The sequence below is a fragment of the Sceloporus undulatus genome, chromosome 4 (genome assembly GCF_019175285.1).
Source record: "Sceloporus undulatus isolate JIND9_A2432 ecotype Alabama chromosome 4, SceUnd_v1.1, whole genome shotgun sequence".
In the NCBI taxonomy this organism is placed as follows: Eukaryota; Metazoa; Chordata; class Lepidosauria; order Squamata; family Phrynosomatidae; genus Sceloporus; species Sceloporus undulatus.
Window position 1 is genome coordinate 15,118,422 of NC_056525.1, and position 27,220 is coordinate 15,145,641.

The 27,220-nt window shown below is 40.9% G+C and overlaps 1 protein-coding gene and 1 non-coding gene across 8 annotated transcripts in view; both read right to left on the reverse strand.

The window, feature by feature from the left end:
• CDH4 (cadherin 4) overlaps window positions 1-27,220 on the reverse strand; it is a 1,166,202-nt gene that overhangs the window by 1,057,900 nt on the left and 81,082 nt on the right. The gene's annotated exons all lie outside the window — the stretch shown is intronic.
• Window positions 12,419-12,537, reverse strand: LOC121930165. Its single transcript, XR_006103834.1, has one exon. It is a non-coding gene; the product is annotated as a 5S ribosomal RNA (ribosomal RNA).

Genomic DNA, 27,220 nt, shown 5'->3' on the forward strand with positions numbered 1-27,220 from the left:
TCACAAAACTACTGTTCCCAAAAGTACCTGCTGCAAGAAAATGATGAGTAAAGCAGTTCAAGTCTTTAGCACAGATATATCCAAACATCAGAATGTGCTGTCATTATTTTGATCTTGATTTTTTTTTTTCTACTGCAAAAGCTTCCTCCCAACCCCATCTCTTTCCTTCTGGTCAACTGGATCCAACAGCAAAATTATGTTAATCCTCTTTGACTACTGCATTATCCTTTAAATACTTAAGTTTTAATTATATCTCAAGTCTACCTGAAGACGTTAGGGGGAAACCTTCCCAAGAATGTGGCATAAGGAGTTGACTACAGCAGTTGACTATAGTGTAAGAGTGCATGTAATTTCCAAGTCCCTAGTTGTTAATGAAATCCCAAACATTCAGATTTTAATTGAACTAGATAAAGATTAAGAAGCTTAGCAGCAGCTGGCATTGCGAATTAGTTCTCAGCAGATTTTTATGTTGTACTCTAAATCATGGCTTTTGTAATCTTCCTAAATTGTCCTTTATCTTCCTAATGCAGATATGATTCTCAGAAAATAACATCAGGCTTCCACTGTTCCCCATTGCCTGTAAATTCTTGAACTGTAAAATCTTAATAGTCCTTTTTTAAAATAAGTATTATGATCTATAGGTATAATGTGCATTCAATAAAAATCTTACTGTAATTAGAAGAAAAAGTTTTTAACATGACCTGTTTTGCAGATTAGATTTATTAAATGGTATAAAGAGTGTTAAGTCTTATTTAGGTCCCTCTGGCATTGAATGAGGAAGCAGTGCTAGATTTAATACTTAGAAGGTTTGTTGGCTTAGACTGTCTAGTAAAGCATTAGCAAGCTTTCAGTTTACCTGCAGAATGTGAAACTAAGGGCATTTGCTATATAACATTTTAAAATGATCATTTTCACTTGCTTCAGAATTCTAGGGAATGGAGTTATGCAGAGAAATCCAGCAAAGATGTCTTAGCACCCTATTTTGAACCATACTTCCAAGGATTCAATAAGGAAAGCCCTACAAAGGAACACAAGAAACTACTGAGTTAGAGCACTGGTCCAAGTGGCACAGTACTGTCAACTCCACAGCTCCCCAGAATTTGAAGCAAAACTATTTCCTCAATCCCTGGCATTACCAAGCAGGTACCAACTGGGCATGACTCTATTTAGCTTCTGACAAAAACAGGTATGTTCAGGCTGATAGCAGTCAAACTACTGGAGCAATGAACTCTCACTGTGAAGTTATACAAGGGGAAGCTAAACAATTCATTACCTGGAGATGCTTATTTCCAGTTACCTTACAAGGTACCGAGTCCATAATACATTGTACTCTTTACAAGGGTGGGTGGGAAAATATTATTCAAATGATGGTTTTTAATAACTTGGTCAGATTTAATAGAAACATGTCAAAATCTAGCTTATTAAAACTGAATACATGACCCTCTATCAAATACGCTGAAGATAAATCTAGACGCAAGGCCATTCATGCAATTAGCAACTGCTTTTCTGTGCAAAAGATCAAACTGTAGGATGAAGCCTTATAAATATGACACAAGAGTTCATGTGCGGGATTATGGAAAATTATGCATATTTATGAAAGCATCAACTAAGCACCATAGAAACATTTCATTTCAAGGTGAAACACTGTGAAATATTGCTTTGTGGATAACTTCCAGTCCTTGTTTCCAGGAAGTTACAGGCACTTAAGCTAAGATGACAAACAGTTGTGCTACCCCAGAAGCATTTTTGGACTATCTCTGAAAAACTTGTCTCCACAACTGAAATACCTTAGCACCTTCCCCGGGTTTCAAAAGCAGTTTTGTAACATGCATAGCCATGTAGTTTGTCACAATTAGCAATCCTCTTCCTCAAAGCAGGACCTACTAGGCTCACATAACCACATAAATTCTCGATTCACAAAGGGAAGGTTCCTTATGGAGATATTCCTCAACTTCAAATGAACTCGATCGAACTTCTCTGACAAGCTCCATTGCTTCCATATTCCCAGCAATTCTCTTTGCTGCACTAATAGCCATCACTACCTTACTCTGGGCCATCATTTCACCTGATAACATTGTATATGTGCTCATAACATATAATGTATTTTTGGGGGGAGGGGGTGAATTATGTTATAGTATCTCCATGGATCTATCAAATGATTTTGCTGTAGTGATTTTTAAAACATTTTTTTCATAAGAGACCATGTAGTGTTCTTAAATGAAATAATTAAAATTGTTTTAATTATCGTAGCTATTAAATTCTATTTTAATATAATATTTCTGTATGTTTTTAACTGTATAGTGTTTATTAATGTTGTAAGCCACCCTGAAGCCCAGCTTTGGGAGAAGGGCAGGATAAATCCAAGTTACCACTCTATTGAAATCTCTAGTGACCATGTTCCAAACTGTGAAGAAGGAAAAAATGCAATGTCTCTCTATAAACAAATTATAGGTTTCCAGTCTCTCTGATCCTTTGTTTACATGTACTAACAAAATAAGTGAAGGCATGTTTTACTCACCAACCTTCTACATCATTGTCGCGAAAGTGCCAATGATACAGATTAGGGAAATCCTTTGATGTATGTCATGTCACACATTTCATTACTACATATAATATATTCTACATATATATTTTCTATTCCCTTGCAAATTGTTCACCTCTTGAGCAAGTTTGTATGCTGTTAGCAGGCAATAATGTCCATAGTATTGAGATGGAAAATTTTTCTCTGGCTGCAATTAAGAGCTAGATATCAAAATCATTAGTTTTATTAGCAAAGAATTTTATTGTGCTAGTTTGTCAGAACAACATCTTAGGTTTTGTTACATTTTTGGCAATTTTTTATCATTTCTGGATTGTATTTGTATTTGGTGCCAAATTTTAAAATTATTCTGCCATTTGATTTCTATTTAATGTATATGAACCTGCAACAGCTTATAGCTTTTTAGAAATAAAGTTCACTTTATTACTACATATAATAGGGGAAAGGAGTAGCAGTCCTGCCTTTAGGCTGCCCAGGAGATCCAAGACAGAAATGATTAAATCTTGAACCAAGAACACAGTCTAGCATGCCAACTATTCAAACCAACATCTGCATTTTATTTGTTAATTCTTCCCAAAGAGCTTGGAATAAAAGAGGTTGGGTTGGCATCTTTCAGGTGTGCCGTAATGGTTTATTCCTACATTGTGAGATGGTGGATTAGATGGCTCTTGCGGTTCCTTCCAGACCTAAGATTCTATGACTTGGGTTTTAGACAGTCTCCCATCTGGACAATGTTCAGGTAGTGCCTGTGAACCTCACTTCACTTTTAGCACATGAGTTGGGTTGTTGTATATTTTCAGATCAGGAATTGCAGATGTTCAAATTCAAAGGCCAACTACTGAAAATATATATACCAAATTTAATTTGAACCTATTTTTCTTCTCATTTCTCATTCCAGCAATGTTTGTCATAAGAATCAGCCATTTTCATTAGAGCTTTTTTTGTGTGCAAAAAAGAAAGAAGGAGAGGCAATCACAACAGAAGTTGGAAGAAAAGTGCATTTCTCAGCAGGAAAACTTCACCCATGAAAGTGTCTTTTATTTTTATACAAGTTGGCTGATGGAAGAGGCCTGCCCAATTAGCAGAGCTGTATGTGGTTAGCAAATGAAAAATTATAAAAAGGGTGACAACAAGCTGGTGTGAGCTTCTAGACAACTGAGGTGCCCTTGGGGGATAATTAGTGAAATTTAAGACTTCAACAACAACATCTTAGCATAACTAAGCTCAATTTGTGGCTGTCTTGGAAAAAAATGATTCCTCCCCCCAAGAAAAATAAATGTATGTATTAACCCAATAAATAGAGGGCATGGAGAATTCGACAGAGATAAAGATAAATGAACACTAGCTAAGATTGTAAAGCTTTTTCCCCTTCATAATTCCAACGATGTCGCCTTCAAAAAGCAACAACCATTACTCTTCATTCAAGGAACCCACAAAATGGAGACATTCCCATCCAAAAAACCAATAGAGTCATCCAGAATCTGTTGAGATCCTACCAAGCTTTTTTTTTTTTTAATGTTTTCAAATATTATTTCCATCCCTAACCGGGGATGAGCTCCTAGTGGGACATGGAGGAAGGTCCTTCCATTGAATCTCCTTTCTTTCCCAGATGCATATAGGGAAACACACTCCTTCAAGTAGCATATTCCCACAAAAGCGTGTGCATATGTGTGTCACAAATATCACACAAAGATTTAACTAAGCAATGTTGTCACTGCATCCTGAAGTGGTACAGAATGTTTGGTCCATTCCCATCTTCTCTTTAAGGTCTAGATCCCACAATCCATAATCTTTTTCAGTACTGGATTGGGGGGAGGGGCAAGAATCAAAAGAATCAATACTGGTTCCCAACAATCTAATCACATTTACTGGGATGCACATTCTACTGATTAGAATGGATATTCCAACCAAAGACTGGAGCCTCAGTGTGCAATCTAATGTTTCACTTTTTCAAAATATATTCTCCTCCAAAGTGTCACCCTTTTATTTCATTGGAATACATTTGTTCTCCCACAGCATTGTTGTCTGCTGCCTGAAATGTTATTATATTCTACGACGGAGAATGGAAAATGAAGTGATTATTAACCTTTACCTTCTTCACAGGATGATGTTTGGCTTAATTAGCTAATATTTATAAGGAGGTGAGAGATCCGTTGGATGGGAAATGCCAGAGTAGGGTAGAGTAATCTCTTTTTTTCCTGTTGGATTGCTAACTTTTTATACATTTTAATGTCCCTTATTACTTCCCCCTTTCCTCTTAGTAATCTTATTATAGAATACTGACATTCAGCTGGCCTCTGTTATTTGCAGGGGAAGAAATCTGATGGCTGAGTGCACCAGCTAAGGAGACATAAGGATCACGGGACATGTTTGTTATTGGAAATGACAGAATAGGGAATGTATGCTATACGACTGCAATAACTTTTCAATACCTTTTTCAACAGTTCAGGAAGAGTAACCACATATCTTAAAGCCTTTGTTCAAATTAAACTGGTTTAGCCTAAGATGGGGACCAAAGCTCTACAGCACAGAACACTGTTTCTTAATCATCTCAACACTTTACAGCACAAAAATCTATGCATATTTATTCTGAAGCACATCCTACCTGAACACAAGTGGGACTTACATCTAAGTAAACATGGCTAAGATCTGACTATTAGCTTCTTTAGAGACTCCCAATAATCTGGGCAACAGTTATAGGGTCTCATGGCAATTTGTTGTGCACTCATTTGACAGTCTTTGAGGAAAATTAGAGATGAGTAATGACAAGAAACACATGTCCCAAATGTAGTCCAGATCTATTTGGAAAATAATAATAATAATAATAATAATAATAATAATAATAATAATAATAATAATAATAATATGTTTTATTTATATACCGCTATTCCAAAGATCATAGCGGTGAACAGCAAGTAAGCTAATTTGCCCTCAACAGTCTGGGTATTCATTTTAGTGACCTCGGAAGGATGCAAGCCTGAGTTGAGCTTGGGCCCTTTTGCTGGTCTTGAACTCGCAACCTTCTGGTTTCGAGTGAATGGCTGCAGTACAGGCATTTAACCACTGCGCCACCAGGGCTCCTTGAATGAAATGAAATTGTTTTGTAGGGGGAAAACAAAGGGGAAAATTAATTATTAATTAATTATTAATCTCCCCTGCCACCAGGAGGAGCGGGCCAAGGTGGACTGTTTGCCTTGCCGCTTGTGCGGCGTTGCTTTAAGGGGAGGGAGGCCGGTGAGAGCGGCTTCCTCAAAAGCCTCCCCCGAAGAGGACGCCAGCGATTCTCCCCTGCCACCGGGAGGAGCGGGCCAAGGTGGACTGTTTGCCTTGCCGCTTGTGCAGCGTTGCTTTAAGGGGAGGGAGGCCGGTGAGAGCAGCCTCCTCAAAAGCCTCCCCCGAAGAGGATGCCAACGACTCTCCCCTGCCACCGGGAAGAGCGGGCCAAGGTGGACTGTTTGCCTTGCCGCTTGTGTGGCATTGCTTTAAGGGGAGGGAGGCTGGTGAGAGCGGCCTCCTCAAAAGTCCCCCCCCCCGAAGAGGATGCCAGTGACTCTCCCCTGCCATTGGGAGGAGCGCATTTGGGCGCAGAGCAGGACTGTTGCCTCGGTTTGCCATCTTCTAGAGGTCAGCAGCACTGTCAGTAGTTTGTTAGGGAAAGTGCCCTCCTCGTTTAGGAGGAGAGAGAGAGTTGTTGTTGCACTGCCAGGAGGGATTGTATGGACATGGGGTGTGCTTTGCTTGGCGAGGGGACGGGAGGTGTGGCTGAGTTAAGCGGAGCTTCTATTGGAGTAGTGTGGGGCAGGGGGAGATATAGCGGTAGGAGAGTGGAGACTTATCGGAAGGGAAGGCGAGATCGATGCGTAATATCTATCTCTCCTTTCATCCACCCTCCTAACCAAAGAGATCTGAGGGTCAGTCCAACTGTACCACAAACCCTGTCTCTGCTCCTGTGCAATGCCAGGTCCATAAGGAATAAGATCCACATCATATACGATCTTATAGAAGATAATAGTTGTGACCTGGCTTGCATTACTGAGACCTGTCTTGGGCCTGAGAGTGAAGCTGTGTGGGCACAGGCCCTTCCTGCTGTGTACTCAGTTAAGGACCAGACCAGGTTAGGTGGGCGGGAGGGGAGGAATTACCTTGATCCATAAGAACACCCTTTCCTTGACCAGGAACCATGTCCGACAGACTGCATATATCAAGTGTATTTACCTGACCCTGAAGGCCAGGGACAGTCTAGGGATTCTATTGGTCTACAGGCCACCCCATGCACTAACAGACTCCCTAGCCAAGCTGACACAACTGGTCTCGGAGCTGGTGTTGGAGTCCCCCAGGCTTCTTGTTCTGGGGGACCTCAACATCCCCTTCGAGGCCAGCCATGGTCCAACGGGTGCAGTTCGGGAGTTCATGGCTACCATGACAGCCATGGGCCTGTCCCAACTAGTCTCAGGGCCCACGTATTCGGCTGGTAATGCACTCGATGTCCTCTTCTGTTCGGATATGGAAACTCCGTAGGTGGAGGTTACCAATATCTCCGCCTTGTCATGGACGGACCATTTTCTGGTCGAGGCTAGTATCAAGGCTTCTACCCGGATCCCCCCCGGGGGTGGCGGACCTATTAGGATGGTCCACCCTCGAAGGCTGATGGAACCCAAAAGGTTCCAAGAAGCCCTAGAGGGGTATATGGTTGGAACTGATGGCGATTCTTTTGACGCCCTGACTAACACCTGGGATACAGGTCTCTCCAGGGCTATACACAGCATCGCTCCCAAGCGTCCTTTCTGGCCTGCTTCCAACAAAAAGCCCTGGTACACGGAAGATCTCAGGGTAAGGAAGTGGGCTGCGCAACAACTAGAGCGCAACTGGCGAAGACATCAGCACTTAGCCGACAAGACACTCCTGGACTCTCTTTTGAAGGCCTATGGAGTGGCAATAAGTGCAGCAAAGAATTTGTTCTATGCTGCACGTATTGCGTCCGCGGAGTCGCGTCTGGCGGAGCTGTTCAGGGTAGTGAGGGAGCTCACCCAACTGCCCCCCACCCTGAACCCTATTTTGGAACCATCTAAGGCCTGCTGTGATGAGTTTAATAGCTTCTTCATGGATAAAATCTCTCGGATAAGGGCTGATCTCGACGCCAGTATTAATTCAGAATCTAGAGTAGAGGCATCCAGAACTTCCGTGGACTCTCTTAAACTGGATCACTTTGAGTCTGTAAGTACCGAGGATGTGGACAGGATCCTCTGCAGCGTTAGGAAGATGATGTGCTCTCTCGATCCCTGTCCTTCATGGCTGACAGCTCAAGGGGGAGCGGTTGTTACAGAAATGTTACACCACATTATTAATTCATCTTTCAGGGAAGGGCAGTTCCCATCTATTCTGAAGACGGCCATTGTAAAACCTTTGTTAAAAAAGCCCTCTCTTGACCCCCTAATTCGGAATAATTATCAGCCTGTCTCGCTGTTACCATTTTTAGGGAAGGTGATCGAGAGGGCGGTTGCCTTGCAGCTGCAGAGGATCTTGGATGAAACGGATTTTCTGGACCCATTTCAAACTGGCTTCTGAGCGGGCTATGGAGTTGAGACTGCCATGGTCACCTTAGTCGATGATCTCCGTCTGGGCATGGACAGGGGGAGCGTGTCCCTGTTAGTGCTTTTGGACATCTCAGCGGCCTTCGATACCATCGACCATGGTATCCTTCTGGATCGCCTGAGGGAGTTGGGTATCGGGGGCACTGCTTTGCAGTGGTTCCGTTTCTACCTCTCGGGTAGATTCCAGATGGTGAAGCTGGGGGACTGTCGCTCCGATAAGAGGGCCCTTACATCTGGGGTCCCTCAGGGAGCAATCTTGTCCCCCATGCTGTTCAACATTTACATGAAGCCGCTGGGAGAGATCATCCGGAGACATGGGGCGCGGTGTTATCAGTACGCTGATGACACCCAAATATGTTTCTCTGTGTCTCCGACTGATGCAGTGACTAGGGATGGCATCTCTCCTCTAAATGCCTGTCTGGAGTCTGTAATGGGCTGGATGAGGGAAAACAGACTCAGTTTGAATCCAGAGAAAACGGAAGTACTGGTGATAGGCTCTCCTGGCCCGGGGAAGGAAATTTTTCCACCTGTCCTGAATGGGGTCACGCTCCCCGTGAAGGACTCTGTTCACAGTCTGGGGGTGCTTCTGGACTCGTCGCTCCACTTTACATCTCAGGTGGATGCGACGGTCAGGAGCACCTGCTATCAGCTTCGGCTGATACGCCAGCTGCGACCCTTCCTGGGCCGGGGGTACCTTGAAACCGTGGTACACGCACTGGTAACCTCTTGGTTGGATTTCTGTAACTCGCTTTACATGGGGCGCCCCTTGTACCAAACTTGGAAGCTTCAATTAGTGCAGAATATGGCAGCCAGACTGGTCACTGGATGTCCCAGGGCCAGTCATATATCACCTGTTTTGAAAGATCTTCATTGGCTGCCCATTCGCTTCCGAGCGCAATAGAAGGTGTTGGTTATAACCTATAAAGCCCTAAATGGCTTGGGCCCAGGGTACTTGGAGGACCGCCTCTCCCCATGCAATCCGCCCCGCGCTCTCAGGTCGGGCGGGAAACATCTTCTAAGAATTCCAGACACACGCTATAGTGTAACTCGGAGGACATTCTCCATTTCAGCCCCTCAACTCTGGAACACCTTGCCCGACGAGCTCCGTACAGCCACCTCCCTCGACGCTTTTAAAAGGACTCAGAAGACCTTCCTTTTTCGCCAGGCTTTTCCCCCATGAGCTCTTTTGTGATCCTTCTCCCCTTCTAGCGATGTACATATGTATTTTCTCTTGTCAGCTATGTGTATTGGGGTTTTTATGATGTTTTAACTGTTTTTATATTGTATATGTGGGGAGTTGGAGGGGTTTTTGTCGTTTTATATTGTTTTTATATATCTTGTACACCGCTGTGATCATTGAGGAATAGCGGTATAGAAATAAAATTTATTATTATTATTATTATTATTATTATTATTATTATTATTATTATTATATTCATTTATTTATTTGATTTATATCCTGCCTTTCTCCCAAAATGAGATTCAGGTGTCTGGATCACTGCACTTTGAAGAATATCAGAGGCAAAGCAGAACCCAACTTCCCTTTACAAGGGAATTTTCAAGACCTAATTTTTATTTCATGAACATCTGTAGGATTAGCAGGTTCTTGACAGTTGAGACTGTCCATCTGCTTTTCTAGCTTTGGTTATATCACACATGAATTAATGTATTGCAATAACCTACTGGTGGGTTTGCCTTCTTGTTCTCTTTTTCCTCTGGTTTTAATTCACAACAGTGTCATCTGGGTTGTCTTAAATTTCCCTGAATGCTTCTCCCTATAGATCTCTTCATTGACTACAAGTTCAAGGTAGAGGCCATTTTGAATCTTTGGTTCTTGTATTTAGGGTTCTGTGCTCTAATCTACCACAGTACCTGGAAGTTGAGCCATCATGTACCATCTAGTAATTTAAGATCTATAGTCAAAGGTTTATTGTCTGTTTATTATCTGTTTCACCAATGCACACAGCTCTGTCAAAGTTGCAAGACTTTCAAGATCTGTTCCACATCTGTGGAACTGTCTTCCTTTAGACTTCTGGCTGGAAGAGGATCATATTTGCTTATTTAAGAGATTGAATGACATCTTTTTTCATTCACCAGATGAAGCTGCTGAGTTACACCTAAGGTTGCTGAGACAGGTAGTGACTGGTGGGATGTTGGGAATTTGGTCCAAAACACATTACAGAAATAATCCAGTTTGAAACTGCTTTAACTGCCCTGGATCAATGCTAGGAAATCTTGGGAACTGTAGTTTTGTCAGACATTTAGCCTTCTCTGTCAGAAAGCTCTGGTGTCAAAATAAACTACAATTCCCAGGATACCCTAGCATTAAGCCAGGCCAGTTAAAGTGGTCTCAAACTGGATTATTTCTATAGTGTGTTTCGGACCTAAGTCTTTTATTTGATACGTTTGATGTTCTGCCCTTTCAAGAAAGAATGTCATAAATAAACATTGTTATGTTTTTCTTGTTATTGTTGATGTTACCTATGTTGCTGTTTTCTTCCCTTTCCTTCAAGCCTACTAGGAGCTAGTGACAGAGTCACCACATGACGTGGCCTCCATTACATTGTAATAACATGACTGTTGAAATGTAATTCCCAGGCCTCCAGTGTCCTTACCAGGGAGGTCACGATCCCTGGTTACTGGGGTCTTTCAGATATGTTCAGAGGCAGCCAACAAATGCTTTACCACTGAATCTTAAAATCAATTGATAGCTAGTCAGACATCCAACAAAAGCCATGCTGTCTCAGGCTAGGATTCTCAGACTGGCTAGCTTCCAGTTCCCTAGGCATGGAGACAAGAGTTTTCAGTTTGTACAAAGAAACTTCTTGCATTTTATTTGAAACAATCTATCACAAAAGGATATATTATCGTTAAATAGACTTGTCATGGACATACATTCTTACAGGACACAAAAAACAACTCATACAGCATACTGCAATTAGGTACACTAACTGGAAATCTTCAATTCAAAACAGCACTTTGCAAATGTGATGGGAAAGTTCGTTCTAAACAGCCTCATTGATGCCCATTTTGGATCTACCTATGGTTTTCAACAATTCTGGGACATATCAACTAAAGGACTCTTTCTCAAAATTAGATATAAGGGAATCCAGTAGCACATTTGAGATTGAGAAATTTCTATCACATGCCTTTGTGCACTCTAATCTAACTCATTAGATGCAATTGAATTGGACCTACCTTGCTTTAGTGCACCAAAGGGGCTGAGCAGATGCGCAAGGAAAGCACAGGCTGAGCACTTGATTTCCTGGGCAGGGGAACAATCCAGATTGGTCCCCAGGCTGGTGCAGGGATGGGTTGGCGCTTTCACACCTGCCCATCCCCACTCAATGGACCCACTACCACTGTGTGCCAATTACCACCATCATTGCTGCTACTAGTGAGTAAACCCCCATTGCCGCATCTGATGTGGAAATGGGGTGCCTGGGCACATATATGTCCAGGTGCTCTATTTCCACTTCAGACATAATGACAGGGGTCTATTCAATAGCAGCAATGATGGACAGAGGTAAGGAGCATGTGGGGCCATCAGATCAGCCAGGTTTTTCCGGGGCATTTCCAAGAAACTCCATGGCAAATGGCAGGTCATTTGACATGCATTAAGGCCTTTCTTACCCAGGATCAGGTTGGATTCATTGGATATGTGTCTGGTCTGCCCAGATTTGGCCCCATGGTTTTATTTTTATTATTATTTATATGGTGCCATCCATGTACATGGTGCACTACAAACAGTTACAGAGTAAAACTATTCCAATCATATAAAATATTAAAATATAATACTAAAATACAATAAAACGAAACTGGCCTGCATCTCCACACAGGATGACATGAGGCCAAGGGGATCCCACATGGCCAGATGGAGGAGGCACCCACCTGAATGAATACCCTTCCATTCGGTCTGAATGGAGGACAACAACCACAACATCTTGACCAAATGCTGGGCTATAACTAATAGAATCTTTTGGTTTTTCTTTCTTTGTCCTGTATCATTTTTAAGGGCTGGGCCTGATGAAGCAGCCAGTGGATCTTCAGAAGCTTGCAACATGTATAATGTACATTTTGGTTGGCCCAATAAAAGTATCACTGTTTTGTGGATTTCGGATGATACTATTCTTTCACACAATCTCAACGATGCTGCAAAATCCTTTAGCATATTGATATTCTAGACAAACACAGCTATGTCTCTGTATTTAACTAAGGTCAACAACACACTGCAGAAGTAATCCAGTTTGACACCACTTCAGCTGCCCCAGTTCTTTTTTTTTTTTAAAGCCTACAGCACCTGGTATTCCCAGGCAGTCTCCCATCCAGGTACTAACCAGGCCCGACCCTGCTTAGCTTCCGAGATCAGACGAGATCGGGCGTATTCAGGGTGGTATGGCCGTAGGCCGCTGCCCCAGTTCAAAGAGCTCTGGTGCCACAATAAACTACAGTTCCCAGGATTCCCTAGCACTGAGCCAAAGCAGTTAAAACAGTCTCAAACTGGATTATTTCTGCAATGTGTTTTGGACCTTAGTAGCTGATAGTATAGCTTAGTAGCTGATAATATAGCTGATAGTCCTTCCACATTTGCTGGGGGTTAAAGGCAGATGACCTCCGTGAATGTGGGAAAACAGTGCAACTCTGTGGTCAACATCTGCCAGACATTGACTAGAGAATTGCACTGGAGGAGCTACAAATGCCTAGTGAAGTGTTCTCTCTAAGAATCTCTAGGTCCTTCAGTGAGACTTTTGGTTAAAGTTGACCACAGAATTGCACTGAGAGACTTAGATATTCCTAGAGAGAATTTATTAATAAAATCCATGAATAATTAAATCCGCAAAAGTCAAAGCCACAAATGTGGGGGGGGGGACGAGTGTAGTAGCTTAATATACTTAACTAAGTAGCTCATACAGGATTCTAGTCATGGACTTTTTTTACTCTCACTCAAGGATGCAAAGTCTTGCAGCACTTGACATTATTATTTTTTTCCCAACAGAATATGCCGATCTGCTGAGACACCTTTTCTTGTTGAGGATGAGAATATTTATCAGCAGCACTAGACAGACAGTAATTTTCTTGCAAGCCACTGGATAACAGGGAGTTAGATATAAGTAAATTTTGATTAAGGAACTTGTTTACCTGACACTTTACGGTAGAAACCATTTCAGAGAGTTCTGTAGTGCTACAGACTAAGGTCACCTAGGGAAGGTAATCAAAAGTCTTCAACAAGCAACCAGTTGCAGAAAGAATGTTCAAACAGGCTCCAGACCTCCCCTTTCTAAACCCCTGCTCAACCACAAAGCTTGCCTGGAAACTTTGGGTGGTAATTTCCTTTCTCATTTACCTTGACAGATTTGCAAAGATAAAATGGGGAAAGCCATGTGTGCCATTTCCCAACAAATAACCTGAACAAAAGAAAATGTCTGTAGGTGTGGACTGTCTACTGTTTTTATCAAATAGAATCTCAAGACAAATTCCAACATTAACTGGAGTGGCATAGTTGCTATCAAGCACTGACAACTTCTACGGTTCTTTTGGTAATGTTCTGCCACTCATATGGTTATGGTGGCCTGCCCTGCGACATAAAACAGCAGACATAACATCTGATTGTGTGATGGGTGCTTGACAGAACTATATAGAACTATGCAATTAGACTTACCCACATGAAGAGATGCATAAATCAAAGCTACAATTCTGGTTACACTCTGTCTATCTGGTGGTTGAAATGCAGAATCTCGAGATGCCGACACTTGAAAATGATTTATAATATTATTCACTATATTTCATTTTATTTTAAAGACTAGAACATATTTGAGGTGAGATGTACATGTAAGAGAAAACAAAGAACCCCATGATATACTGTAACTTAGAGGCCTCATGGGAAATGAGGGTGGGGAAGGTGAATGTACAGGACAATTGATCAATATAAGCCATGTACTTTAATCTGATCCTTGTCTAATACACACAGTGACCTTAATTGATCTATCTGCTGAGTAATAAGTTATTTTGAATGGCTACTTGTTGTTAAAAGCTATTGCACTGGTCAGGTTATAGCCTCACACAGCAGAAGTGTTATGTTCATGTTCTAAGCACTATGAGACTCAGATTAAGCACATACAAAAGGATCAGAGATGCTACAAATCCCCAGCCCAGCCTTGATTTTTTTTTGCCAGGCTGTGAAACAGATCTACCACACCCATTTGAATTATTCACTCATGACACCTCATCTCTGAATCCCTCACCCAAATCCATAGGTGTTTTTTTTCTTCCCAAGAATCTATAGCATCTTCATACTGGTTGGAACCCAAAGCAAGGATGAGCAAGCCTCATCTTTGAGGAAACTCTTTTCGTTTTGGTTAAAGTCTTACTGTCTGCATTTTAGCACCCTCATGTTACCTGTAAAATTCCAAGAACTATACAGCTCCTTTTATTTAACTATGGGTCACTAACCCCAATGATTGCTGAGCTATTTGAAAATATGACAACTACAGTATGACAAAATGATGAGAAATTCAGTAATTTCTCTTACCTTGGAAGGACATGTTGCATAATATTTACTAAAACTTGTTTGCAAATGAAAATGCTCAGGATTGTAACTACTTCTGGACTCAGAACTGTTTCAAAGGCTGATTCAAGTATTTGTGGAAAAAAATAAGGAGGAAGGAGGACGTTGTACCATCCCAACCGTCATACTGAACAATTATACACAAACATGACTCTAAAATGTTGAGACCATGCAATTGAAATCCTGACAGATTCTCTGTGATTTTCCAAGGCCATAGTCTATGTTGAAGATGAGCTTTGATGCTGAATGGATTCATTGAATCATAGAGCTGGAAGAGACCACAAGGGCCATCCAGTCCAGACCTATTACCATCCAGCCTCTGTTTAAAAACCTCCAAAGAATGAGTCTCTGAGGCAGCATATTTCACTGTTACCATCAGGAAGTTCTTCCTAATGTTTAGATGGAATCTCTTTTCCTATAGTTTGAATCCATTTCTCCACATCCTAGTTTCTGCACCAGCAAAAAACAGGCTTGCTCCATTTTCCAAATGATATAATTTCAAATATTTAAACATGGCCATCATGTCACCTGTGAACTTTCTCTTCTCCTGGCTAAACATGCCCTAGGATAATAGCTCCCTAGGATACTTATTGGACAATAGCGAAAGCCTTTTCAACACTTCATTCACCAAGAACCTGTGATAAATCTTTATATATATACTACTGGTGGAATTTCACGGGTCCCCAGATCAATCTGTATGTGCCTTCATGTCACCTGTCAACTTATGGCAACACCATTAATTTCACAGGGTTTTCTTAGGCAAGAAATACTCAAGAGGTGGTTTTGCCAGTTCCTTCCTCTGAAATATAGCCTACAGCTCATTGTTTTCATATGTTGTCTCCCATTCAAGTATTAACCAGGGCTGACCCTGCTTAGTTTCAAGATTAGATGTGTTCTGATACCTTTAGAGTATTCAGGCAGCCCGCAGATCAATTTGTGTTGTTGCTGTTGTGTGCTTTGAAGTAATTTTTTACTTATGGCGAACCTAAGCCAACCCCATAATGGGGCTTTCTTCACAAGATTTGTTCAGAGGAAATTCGTCACTGTCTTCCTATGCCTTCCAGGGCTGATCCTGCTTAGTTCTAAGTTTAGAAGTGCTTTGGTACCTTTAGAGTATTTAGGCAGCCCCCTGATAAATACTTCCTAATTATTTTTTCATAATGATGTTATTTGTTTTTTCCCCATATCAGATAAATGCACAATTCTACCAAAAATAAACACTGCTTAACAATACAACAAAAACAAAAGCATGGTTCAAATTGTAACCTGGCATACAAAAAACATAAACAGGAAATATCAAGTCATTATCATCACTCTACTATATGTTACATCTACCATTTATTACCACTCTTCCTCATAAATATTTTTACTGTAAAGATAGTTATTCCACAACCAGATTTTCCACTTGCACCCATCAAATCAATAGCTTTCAAGGCCACAACACTGATGCAGCCTTTTCTTAGAACAGTTTCATCCATCTGGAGTAGTTAAGGAAACAGCAATGAGTATCTTGTGATCCCTTATTTCACAGAGCAATCTCCAGTTTGAAATGTCTACAGAACCTGATGCTGCTGGTGAAGTTGCACATGGCTGTTCTTTTTTGCTTCAACAGTGGATACACTGAATCCCATTTCAGGTGAAAGGTGGGGTATAAACCCAATAAATAAATAAATACCCCAATGGAAAGATAAAGCACGTATCATCTCCAGAACAAAAAACACAACTTTTCAAAATGGAGAGTGTTTAGTGTATAAGCAAAACAGAGAAGTCTATGCATGGAGAAGAGGAGGATGACTTTTCATTCAGCCTCTTTTGAGATCTTTTCCCATCCAGGGTTATTTGACACACACTGAGGGCAAAAGAGGCAAGAGTTGCATTTCTGATGCCAATACACAGGGAAACAGGAAACCTATGCACTTCCCTTCTACTTTTGAGGTGGGGAAAACAAAGATATTGATCACATCTGCGTCTTTGTTCAGTGGACAAAATTCTTCAAATTTCTCCCCATCTGTCTGAAAAATTGCACCAGAAATTAACAGCAACTACTGAAATGAAGTTTACAGTGTACCACAGGGTTCCTTGAGGCCCAACTAGGCTGGAAAGACAGCCTGGAAAGTCCTATATAGTAGGCCCCTGGTATCTTCTGGGATTTGGTTCCAGGATACCCTGCCCCATATAAAAAAAAAACTCGGTGGATGCTCAAATCCCATTAAATAAACATGGCCTACAAAATACAAAATCCTACAATGCTTTTTGGAATTTGTGCACATGTTTTCAAGTTGTGGATAGCTGAATGCATGGATAAAGAATCTATGGATATGGAGGACTGACTGTACATGCAAATAATTAAGGCCAGCTCCAGTATTGGGGTGGGGTAGAAGTGCTCTGCAAAGCATGCCCCAATAGCTCTAACCAAGATTATGCATGCCCTCCACCCAACAATTGTGCAAAGACAATGCAATTTATATTTTATTTTATTTTATTTCTTTCTGCTTGGATAGGGCTCAATGATAAATAACTTGCCAACCTGTGGTACTTCTTATGAAGCAGTCCCACCCACAAGCTCTCTTGCATTCCCATTCCAGGAACCGTGAGCATGTCAAAATGACAACCTCCTACCTACCTGCTACTGTTTTTTTTATAGTTACCTAGACAGGTGTCAGAGCTGCTAGCTCTAAAAACAACCTTCTGATAAAAAAGCCCTCAGAATCATGTGCAGTTATTGCAGGCTAGGGCAGGAGTCAGAATCATGTTGGTGCTGGACAGCAAAGTCCCAGCAATTCTAAGTGGCAACGCCAATGGTAATGAATGCTGGGAATAGCCGTCCAAAAACATCTGGAGAGCCATGTCATCCTCACCTCTGGACTGGGGTTGCAAAATAGCCTAAAGCTAATTGATACTTGAACTAGAGTAGACTCACTCAAAGATTGGAATTTACATAGATATCCACTAAGCATTTTCCAATTGAGTCAACAGGCCTAAATCTAGTTGATCAATATTCCTCAACCAAGAACAATCTGAGCAGATCATCTCCTCCTCCTGGACATCTTCTCCTACACCAGGGAGGCCTGGTGGCACAGTGGTTAAAAGCTGGTACTACAGCCACTCACTCACAGTCTTGAGGTTGTGAGTTTGATACCAGCTAGAGGCTCCAGGGTTGACTTACCCTGGCATCCTTCTGAGGTCGATAAATGTGTACCCAGCTTGCTGAGGGCAATTGGCTTACACATTATAAACCACTTAGGGAGTGCTTGAGTACACTGATAAGCAGTATATAAATGTACTTGCTTGCTATCACTTTTGTTTCATACTGCTATTTAACTAAAGGTACCATCAGTAATACAGATAAAAATGGTTTTTTACAGACTAGTCTCTGAAAACCAACTTCATTTGTATTCATTTTGATCGCAAAAAAAAAAAGGGTCCTGAATGTTGTTATTTTGAGGAGTCAAACTGGGACTTAATTGAGAAGCAAAAGAGATACTGGTATGTTTGGGTGAACCCTAACATCTGTAGTACTACACAAAAATATTTTCCCCCACAAAAATAAATAAATAAATTTTATTTAGAGTACTCATTGACTTCAAGTATAAATCCTGCTGGTTCATCCCAATTATAGTCAACTGAATGAATTAATTGTAGAATCAAGTCTTAAGTATATCCCAATGATTCAATAAGTCTATCCATCTGAGAGTAACAGGATACTAACTGGCATCTGGAAGAAAGTAGAAATAAATGAGTCAATGAAGTAGCTGTGTTTCCATCCATTGCTTCTTTAACAGAAAATTTGGTACCAGACGAAGAAATAAGATGGGGAAAAATAGTGATGTTTCTACATCACAAAAGAGAAGAGCAGCTCAACATCTTTCGTCAAACTTTTTTTATTTAAAACTATCAATTTGTACATGTTAATTGAAATATCCAGATCTGCTTTGCCTTGTAGAAATAAACAAAAGTATTTTGAATCTTCTAGCAACAAACCTAAAAGCTTCTTTCAAATTGCATCCAATGATGACCATCCTCCACTTTTCTTCTGATTTCCATTTTGGTGACGTAACATATAGATTCATATATCTTTTTAACATGCTGGGGGTAGCTGGTGAGACAGGCTCATCTGTTCTCTTCTTTCCTTTCTATTTGCTATTGATATATTTCTGCACCCTAAAGGCATACTGGATGTAGCTGTTGTTTACCTTACCCATTGTAGGCAGGGACACAAGACTGGCTAGAGCAGAATCCCACTCTTTCCCAGCTTAAGTATTATTGTATGGTTTACTGCAGAGAAGCTGCTGCAAGCCAATGCCAAAAAAATCCATGTTTGTCCCACCTCCTTCACCATCCTCCTCACATCAATGCTACTAAATACCATCCAGATAAACAGAGGGAGAGGAGGAAAAGGGAGGTTTGTGGGCATAAGTAGCTTTCTCAAAAAGGAGCATCACTGTCAGAAGTTTTGTTAACTGTGGGATGCCTGTATTTGTAGGTGAGGCTTCAATGAAATGTTCGGTGGTAGATCTCATTTGTATTTTCTGAACAGCCTTCCACATTCTCTCCCATCTCCATTCCGGATGGCAGTGGTATAACATGAGACAGACAGATCTTTCCTGACAAGTGCAGCAAACTGCATAATGCCGGCCTAAATGGCAATGAGGTTCATTAATTAGGTGGCTGCTTTAGAGAGTGTTGTTCCCCTGCAGCTATATTCTGCTCAAGGGGCTTTTCAATAGTATTGAATGGATGAAACAATTACTAAAAAGAAATCCACTAACTGATAGCCACCATCAGTTTCCTCAAGCTATGAGTTTCAAAGAGGGTTTATTATATACTCGCAGAATACAGGATGGAACTGGGGAGTTACGGACAGGACTGACACAATCAAATGCTACTGTTTTCTGACTTCTGCATCCTCTTCAATGTCTTCACATACAGGAGAAGGAAAAGCAAATGGACTAGAACTGTAGTACTAAAAGTGGTGGTCTGTGGATTGGTGCTTGTCTATGAGCCTTCAGCTGCCAGTATGTAGCACATTTACAAGAAAGATACAGTTTCAGCCAGTGGTGACACTGCTTTGACATTGGCTGGTGTTGTCATACAGAGTCTATATTTGGGTATAGCAGCAATGTAACTGTAGCTCAACCCTTCACACATGCAAAATTTAACATATATACTATATCTCCCACCTCTGTAGTTCCACTCAGAGTACAATTATAGTTACATGAATAAGCAGATGTATGCTAAAATACAAATCAAAGGCATTACCCCAAGATTCCAATGCAATAAATAAATGTGAGGAGAGTAGAAAAATCAATGTGATATTAATAGCAATAGCAACAGCAAGTACATTTCTATACCACTTATCATGGAACAAACACTCCCAAAGCAGTTTACGATGTGTAAGCTAATTGCCCCCCCCCAACAAATGGGTAGTCATTTTAGTGACCTATAAAAGGCTGGAAGGCTGAGTGGACCTTGGAGTCCCTGGGATCAAACTCACAACCTTGTGGCTTACAGTACAGGCATTTAACCACTGAGCTACCAGGGTTCCCTTGATGAAAAAAAATAAAAATACCACTCAATACCACTTAAAAACTTGATGAACAAATAAGCTGTCCAGTTTGGCTAGAAGCAGCTTAGGGAGGTTACCAAAAAAAGGAGTCAAAAGTGTAAGCCAGCATGGCATATGCTGTAGCAGTTTGAGCATTGGAGTAGGATTCTGGTGATCAGGATTTGAATCCCTGATGAGCCTTGAAACCCACTCAGTGACCTTGGCCAAGTCATACTCTCTTGGCCTCAGAGGATAACAATAGCAAAACCCTGTGATAGGTTCGCCTTGGGGTCGCCATAAGTCAGAAATGAACTGAAGGCACACAACAACAACAAAAATGTAGTGCCACCACTGAAAACGTCCTGTCTGTCATGCATATTCACCAAACACATAGCAATGGCACTAAGAGAAAGGCTTCTGAAGTGACCTGAAAGTCCAGGCAGTTCTGTATGAAAGCAGGCCATTTCTGGCTTTAGAGCTCAAGAGTAGCACTTTCAATTGAGCCTAGAAATAGAGGTAATCAGTGAGGTCTTGTTGCCACTGATGCCATCATCAGAAAGAATTATATTTTATATGCCTCTCTGTCATGTATACAGTGCACATGATGAGTAGATATAGCTCATAACTTGTGCCCTCAAATAAACAAATACTTATATCTTTAGGCATGCACATCCTCCTTTTAGAATGAAAAATACCACTCAAGGCATCTCATAACATTTAAAGAGTGAATCAACCAAGGCTACAGGGTCAGCAGTTAAGACCAAAACATAAAAGGATTGTCTGGGGCATTCTCCAACATCCTATCAGAATAAAAATGTCTTTAGCAACTAGTAAGCAAGCAAGTGTAAAGGAAAGGAAGGGAAGGGAAGGGGGATAAATACACTTCATAGTCAATGATCCATTGTAATTTGGGTGCAGCTGCTGAGGAATCCCCTCTAATTTTGTCCCAGTTAGGCATGCTACAGCTCAGATGGGATCCAAGGAAGGTCGCTCCTGAACTTAGGCAGAATGATATAGAAGGAGGCAACACCTGTGCCTGTGCCAATTAGAGCTTTAAAAGATAGTAATCTGTGGTTTGAATGGTGCCCAGAAACAGACTGGTAACCAAGAGCAGCTTTCGAATGATTCATGTATCAAGATCCAATAGACAAGGGGTATATAAACATTCTTATAACTGATGTTATGGTCACCATGGTGTTATGATCATCCTTTCAGCCCCACCATGGTGTTATGATAACCATGTGGAAATATTTCCAAAAATTCTTTTAAATGATCTTTTCAATGTAATGATTGGCTGTGAGAAGTTGGGATGTTCATTCAAATTTTCATTCCATTCCAGTTTGTAACTGGGGGAATTTCAACTGTGAATACTTCTCATACAGCTACAATACTTTCTGTGTGAAGGAAGTTCTTCTTCCATCCTTTTTTCCCCCAATATAAAGAGCATACAGACACACAACACATTATCAGAAGTCAGAAGTGGACCAGTCCAGTAAGAGATGCACCATATATAATTCTTCTGATCGTATTCTGATCATAAGATGTATTTCACTGAACACCTGAGAAAAGACACAGAATTATTGGAGTATCCATGCAGCTTCATCCTTGCCTAACTTATGGCAACATGTTATGTTTCACAATTTAAAAACACTTTAAGCATATTTCTGCTGTTGCCACTACTGCTTTAGTTATGATGTTTATAGTGCAGCTCATTAAAGCTGGTGCAGAAGTGAAACAAACTTGAAGCGAAATCATCACATTGAAGGTTAGGGTATCTGTAATTCTAACTGATCTCTGGCTTAGCATTAAATCTTCAAAGAATGTCAAGGAGCACCTTAAAACCAAAGATGCTTGACTGTATGTATAGATGAGGAACAGATGCAACTGTGTAATTTGCCCATAAACAAGTAAAAATGAACCCGTCAGCAATTCAGAGATCCTTGCATGAAAGCTGGCAGGAGCATCCTTTTTCATTGTCTTTTTGTTGTTACAGTCTTTAATGCCTTCTGAACTGGTCCAATATGCAGTGCTGTTAAAAAGCTTTTACAGTGTCATATGCCTGCCTTCAGAGGTTTACCAGCCAGAAGTGCCAACTCATAACTTGTGTCCTTGAATAAATCCATTGCTTTTAGAGGTTGCTCCCTTTCCCACTACAAAGGTTGTTTAAAACTACAAACTCAGTTCTCTTAAAATGGCCATCGGCTCTGCTCAAATTTTAAAAAAAGAAAAAGAGGAAAGGAAAGAGGTCAGAGGAAGGTTATGTCAATGGAAGACCTGTTAGAAAGTCAGTTTCTTGCATTCCATTAGAACCTTATGGGTGGCATGGGTTACCCTTCTGTCAGTTCTCCACTCAAGGTTGAGAATTGTAGTCATGGGGTTGTATAGTGTATAGTGAGATGTAGTACAAGGCTTACACTTACACCAATGAAGACTTGGAATTATACCAAATATTTTCCAAATATTCCCAAGTATCCATCTCAGGGGACAGACTATGGCTTCATGGCTATTTTGAAGAATACAGACTTGACACCTACATTCTCTGGAAACTCAGTTTATGCTGGTTTTATGCAGAATGCAGTGTAATCCAGAGATCAGGAATAATGAAACCATGGGGGGTGTTGCATAAAGACCTTGGCCATCTAGACTTCCTAACCCATTTTTTTTAAAAAAAAAAATCCAGCCAGATAACATCTTTTTGAATCAAATTTTGCCTCAATGAGATATGACTTACAATTGCCAAAAGAATCAGTTCTATTCACAAAAAAGTCCCTCTGAACATGTATACTCCTGAGGTAAACCACATGTCACAGCATTTTACAAATACTAGATACTTCTAGTTGAACATAACACCAGAGCAAAACACTAGACACAGACTGATGTGACTTCAAAGATCTAGATCCAGAAGATATAAATGGAACCAGACATGTAACTTCAAGTTACAAAATGCTGAGCGGGCAAGGGGGAAAATCTTGCTCATGTACAACTGCTCTTCCTTTCCTCCCATGGGGACTTTTCATGGCTCTGTCTTTCCACATGGGGATGTTTCATGGAAATCTTTGCTCTCCAACATGCAGAGATCTCTAGAGAGGAGAAATTCAATTATCTGTTCTTAATGTTCCACAGAGCCATGGCCTTACTTTCCTGTCATACTATGAACATATTGCATAATGTTATAAACAACTCATAGTCTTGTGGAACAGTCAACACAATAATGGCCATTTAATGTAACCTATGGAGACCTTATCTTGGGCAGAAAATTGAAGAACTTGGAAGTGAGGCTGCAGAATGAAGTTTGGGCAGATTAGTGAAATTTCTGCACATCCCTGTCCAATGCATTTGATATGTCAGCCACCTTGTTAGTGGCAAACATTAGAAAAATGGTCTGAAAAACTAAACATTAACAGGAGAGTTTCACAAGGTTCATTTTCATTTGACCTCCCCATGGAATTGTATCTTAACATTGTAAGGAGGGTAAATACCAAACAGATGAGAGTAACTCCAGTTATTCTCTGTGTGTGTGCTAGATGAGAGGAAGAAAATGAAAATATTTTTACAATCTTGGATACAAGGTATTGTGGAATAGGTGAAAGGTTCTGACTTAGATCTTTCCATCAGTCAATTTCACTCTGTGAGAGAAAGCAAGGGAGGGAACAGCAGAAGGGAAAATAATGTTACTGTGAGGTAGCAATGCTCTAAATCCTTATTCCTGTGTTCTCTTCTACTGCTGCGAGTTTGGCTCTCTGCTACATTGGTAGACAAATGCAACAGGTACATTTAATTAAGCCCTCTGGGGCTTTAATAAATGTGTGCCTCTGGAAAAAGAAAAAGGGAAAATGTGCTGCTAAGTAACAACCTAATAGTACTATTTTAAAAAATACAGAGACAAGGGGGGAAATCTTAAAGTCTGAACGTTCCTTCAACAAAGAGACATCAATTTGAAGGGCCTGGGGTTGAGGTTTAGGCCAATTCATTTCCACTTATGCATACCTGATTTTCACTCTAATTTTCAGCCCACTCGTTAGGATCAGCCATCAACTCTTAAATGGAGCCTATACCACAACTTATATTTTCTCTCCCTCCCTCTTACACACACACACAGTTCTATACCTGTTCATACTGCTTGCTGTGAGGCAAGTGACTTCACAATGACTGGGAAGCATAAAGGGCCTGGGAAAGAGCAGATTCAAACTAACCATGGACTCAAAGTACTGCTATAGCACCAGAACATATGCATCCTCTGTTCAAAACAAACCAAGATGCCAAGTGATATAGTGATGGAGAGCAAGCTTTCCAGCTATTGAAAATTCCTCCCCATCACTTGTATGTCTGCTTCCCAATCAAGAATGTTACTTCCTGATAAAGCTAAAGAAAGTCACTGGACTTCAGCAGAATAACATACAGCTTTCAATGTGGAGAATGTAGTGGTCAGGGTCCTTAGTTAGACCTCATTCCATACATGTAACACATATACTGAAAGATCTGTACATGCTGTTCAAAAGACTCCAAGCTATGCTTGTGATGTTACATCTGGTTTATAAGGCAATATACACTAACCCATAGAGTGTAGACGGGAGGGAGGATCTACTTATTATACCATGGCCAAATAGGGTTTTTGTAGGATGCTGGATGGAGGAGGGCTTTCCCTGTTTTGGGGTGTCCCAATGTTGAATGTTTCTGCGCCCACCAAAGAGCTACCAGTTTACCCAGGTATTTCTTATTTGTTAACCCTACCAATTATCCCTGTTTTTATGAAAAAAGTTAATAGATGTTATTGTTTCTTTGTTTACCCTGCCATTGTCTCTGTTAGTACTAAAAACCCTTTTGAGGTTTTTAAAATGAAAAAAAAAACTGAGAAATAAATACTTGAAAATAAATAAATAAATAATTCTGTTCCAACAGGAAATCTTGTTGTAAAATCCAGCATCCGTTCCCTTTCCCTTCTCCTTTCCAAACAGTTTTCCTTTTACCATTTTAGTTTCACAAGATATTTCCAACTCTGTGGTGAAGATTTCCAGCTTCCATTTGGATAATTTTTTGATTATGACCTCCTCTTTTTTGCAGCTATTCTCCAAGTGTGGACACTTTGGATGAACATATGAGGCTGCCTTATACTAGATGAAGATTCTTGTCCATCTTGTCCACTTTTGTCTGCCATGACTAGCAATGTCCCTCTGGGTTCTCAGCAGGTTGTACTCCATCCTGTAAACTGGAGATACCAGGGAATACTCGAGGATCTTTCTGTATACAGAATGCTTGCTCTGCCACTAAGCTATAATCCCTTCCTTAAGAGTGAGCACTACAACTGGTTTCAGGAGAACTTTTTTCTCTTTCTTTCTTCTGAGCAGACCACCTACTGTTTTCTCTAATGGGCTGGTATTAACAGATGTGGAATACACATCTACAAGAGTCGGAATACACAGCAGGAGCAGAATGAAAAGGAAGACACCAGCATGTTTCAAGCTATGGATTTGGAATTATTTCTGCCTGAAATCGTTATCACACTAAAGAAATCACATCAACAGTGTAAGCTTATCTTCAGGATGGACAAACCTTGGCTTTTGATTTTGGTGTTAAGTTATGAGGGAGGCAATACAAAGTGACGCACTGTTCTGTTTCCAGGTCACATTTAAGAGATGAAGAGCCACAATGGGAGTGATGGAGAATCTTGGGGAACATTTTATGTTTGGTGCAGATAACAAAACACAAAACAAAACAGTAGTTGCTGACAGACAAGTATTTTTACATGTGCATATTTGAAAATAAACTGTTATGCTAATTTCATAATGCATTTCCCATATACAAATAAAGTATCTGTGAATGCATACACTCATATGTATGTGCTTTCAAGTTACTTGTCATTTTATGGTGACCCAAGAATTCTAAGGTGGTTTTGCCAGTCCCTTCCTCTAAAATATAACCTACAGTACCTGGTCTCCATTAACAGTCTCCCATTCAAGTATTAACCTGGGCTGACCCTGCTTTGCTTCCAAGATCACACAGGATTTGATGTCTTTATGGTATTTAGGCACTTATGCATTATCAGGCAGAGGTGGGAATAATGAAGTGCGAGGGCCAACTGTAACTCTTCAGGGGCCAGTGCAACCCATGAACACCCAACTGTTGCCTGCTTCTGCATTAGAAGTAAAATTTTATAGAATGCATTTCAGCTTCTACCTTCTTCAGCTACCTTGACAGAATTTATTTCAAAACATCTGAAGAAGGTGGCAGCAAAAATCATAGAATCATAGAATCATAAAGTTGGAAGAGACCACAAGGGCCATCCAGTCCAACCCCCTGCCATGCAGGAATTCCCAATCAAAGCATCCCTGACAGATGGCCATCCAGCCTCTATTTAAAGACCTCCAAGGAAGGAGACTCCACTACACTCCGAGGGAGTTTGTTTCACAGTCGAACAGCCCTTACTGTCAGGAAGTTCCTCCTAATGTTGAGGTGGAATCTCTTTTCCTGTAGCTTGCTAGAACACTTCTATATATGCTTTATATTAATAACGCCAATAAACAAATGCTTTAAGGGGTTAGCTCATCCTTCAAAGATCATGAAGAACTTGTCTGAAGTGTTTCTTAATGATTTAAAAATTGTTGTATGTTCACACACAAATACAGTGTGCCCCTTATGTTGGGGACCCATTCTGGCCCAGCTCCATCAGGGCTAGGCTGAAGAAAGAGGTTCCTCCCTCCATAACTATCATCTTTCGGCCTGTGAGGGAGAAAATTAGGCTGGCCCAGCTCCATCAGGTCTTGCCTGAAGAAGAAGAGCTCTCCCTCCAGTGCATCTGCCTTGGTCCAGGTCTCAGAGGGAGAGAAGAATCTGCTGGACCTGATCCCCTCCCCCCCTTACCATTCCCTTCTCCTTTTGTGTTGTGTCTTTTTAGATTGTAAGTGCGAGGTTAGGGAACTATATATTATCCCCTCTGTTGTAAGCCACCCAGATTCCCAGTGATTGGGTGGCATATAAATAAA